Raw genomic sequence first — 2,701 nt, 5'->3', positions numbered from 1 at the left:
TAATATATTTTTTCTATATTGTCTTGAGCAAAGCATAAGCTTTCATTTTGTCTTTATTAATCAAATTTATAATATTTTCAAAGTTAGGCCTTCTGTATAAAGAGTTTACAATAGATATAAAACTGTACTTCAATATACCTCATATTTTTCTAGTTAACTTCTCTAATGAAAATATTTATTTATATTGATTGCAAAAACATCCTCTCCATGAGTCTTTGTCCCAAGTTCCTTGATAAACATAATATCTATTCTGTGTTGCTATACATGTATGCTTGAATATCTCCATCATTCCTGTTCTGATCTGCTTTGAGGGGTGGTTATTTTGTCCATGTTTTGGTGTCTTCACATGGATAAGACATTCTTGAAGTAGAGAATATTTATGTTTTATATTTGAATCTTTCTTTAGCATAGTACTACACACAGAGTGACCTTTAATACATTTTCATTAATTTATTTAATTACTGTATACATTGACAATTCATTTCTTTTGTTGCTTTATCTGTTACCTACCTTTTTCCTTTCTCCAGGAATATTATGGAAGTTTGAGTCGAAAAGGAAATGAAGGAGGAGGAAAGAAATGAGCTAATATGAAAATACATGATAGAAGAAAAAATATGAGCAAATGTTAGGGTAGGTGGGAGGGAATAGTGGGAGCTATAGTTCATGTGTGTGAACAATGAGTGGATACTATCTCCTAAGTTAGAATAAAGCAATATGAGTGCTCACTTCGCACATTGCCTGTTTAACTGAAATACATGCCTATTGTAACCTGTAAAGTGAAATCATGGTTCTAATATATGCAATATTCAGTTAATACAGCACTGTGAAAAGCAAAGACTACCTGCACTTTTACTGTATTTATCTCCAAGTATACTATTGAAGAAAGAAAAAAGGCACTCCTTTGTGAAGACTTCATTTTAAAGTATAAGGATAATCATTATCACTGATTCAGTGGTGTTAATCTCCTAAAAAGGCCACAACAATATTCCACATCTGTATTTCTGGAGCTCCAGGAATGATAATGTGATAAATTACTATAATGAATCAGATATAATGAATCAGAAAAGGAAAACTCTGATGTGCAAGAGCCTACTAGAGACTTCATGCTTGATGTCAAATCAATAATTGAACATTATACCTAGACCATATTTGAAATCCATTAAACTTTATAATTATTGTTGTTACCATCACCATAATAACCAGTGGCAATAACCCTACAAAACCATGATAACTTTCATGTCAATTAAGTCTCTCTGGCTTATTGGTGAATCAAGAGTGATCACCAATTCTTTTGTAAAGCAATTACTTTCCTATAATGCCAAAGTTCACACTTACCCTGATAAAATAACTGTAGTTCTTCATTTTCTCTCTCTCTCTCTCTCTCTCTCTCTCTCTCTCCTTTCTTTATTCCATTCCAAGGTCTAGTATTGGAACACAGAGTAAAAGATGACCTCTTCAAAGCAGAGCAACCCTGGAGACATCTGGTACACCATGCTTGGTATCTCAGGAATGAAAGATGCACACGCATGAATCTCCATCCCATCTGTTTATCCCCTGTACATAGCAGCTGTTGTTGGCAATACCTTCTTGTTATTATTCATCTTTACTGAGGGGAAGTCTTTATGAACCCATGTACCTTTTTCTCTCCACGTTGGCCCTAGCAGATATCCTTCTCTCCATAGTCACCACACCAAAGGTGCTAGCAATCTTCTAGTTCAATGCGGAGGGTATTTCTTTCAGTGGTTGTGTGTCTCAGATGCTTTTCCTACACTTCATTTTTATGGCAGAGTCTGCCATATTGCCGGCCATGGGATTTGACCATTATATGGCTATCTGTTATCCACTAAGATATACTGCCCTTCTGACTACCACAGTCAGTGGAAAAATGGGTATCACATCTGTGACTAGGAGTTTCTTCATCTGGCCTGTGATAGCATCAAAATCAGCATCTACCAGGGAGTGATTGTGGCCTTGTTTTTCACATGCCTGGATGTGGTGCTTATCATCATCTCCTATGTCCTTATACTTTGTTCTGTGTTTAGAATTCCTTCCCAAGGTGCTCATCTCAAGGTTCTGGGTACTTGTGGCTCCCATGTGTGTGTCATCCTTCTATGCACCAGCTTTCTTTTCCTTCTTTGCCGACCAGTTTGGGGGACACGGTATACCACTCCATATACATATCCTTCTTGCTAATCTTTATGTGGTGGTAACACCCACTCTCAACTCCATCATTTATGGAGTTAAGTCCAAACAAATTCAAGAGAGAGAGTTATCCAGGTCTCTTCCTTGAACAAGACATTTTACTGATATAGACTAAAGAGCTTAGTCCTTCATTTTTAAAATTTTTTAATGTAACTCTACAACTCAAGAGAACCTAATGACAATAACAGAATGTTTTTGAGTGAATGAGTCAACATTACAGTCTTACTGTTTATGTTGCTTTTGTTCATGACAATATTAGAGGAAGGACACCTTATTTGCTGTGTGATATTCAGCCTTGTTACAACAGGCTTAAAGTATAATAATTCAACAGCTAATTTCAATTTTTTATTGACACAGAAAAAAAGGCTACCTAAAGAAACAGCCCATTCTCGCACATTAGAAAAATCAGCAAAAAAAAATCCCAAATTAACCTAACAGAATTTAAGCTTATTTTCCTATAATATTACATCTATAATTCACAGAAAATATACTCATATAT

General features: G+C 35.2%; 1 pseudogene; it reads left to right on the top strand.

The window, feature by feature from the left end:
* The first annotated feature begins 1,446 nt into the window (after positions 1 to 1,446).
* LOC141408555 (olfactory receptor 52Z1P-like) lies at positions 1,447 to 2,290 on the top strand (annotated as a pseudogene).
* Positions 2,291 to 2,701: the final 411 nt, after the last annotated feature.

The sequence above is a fragment of the Macaca fascicularis genome, chromosome 14, assembly GCF_037993035.2.
Source record: "Macaca fascicularis isolate 582-1 chromosome 14, T2T-MFA8v1.1".
In the NCBI taxonomy this organism is placed as follows: Eukaryota; Metazoa; Chordata; class Mammalia; order Primates; family Cercopithecidae; genus Macaca; species Macaca fascicularis.
Note: the sequence above shows the minus strand (reverse complement) of the source record. Positions and strands in the feature narration are given on the sequence as shown.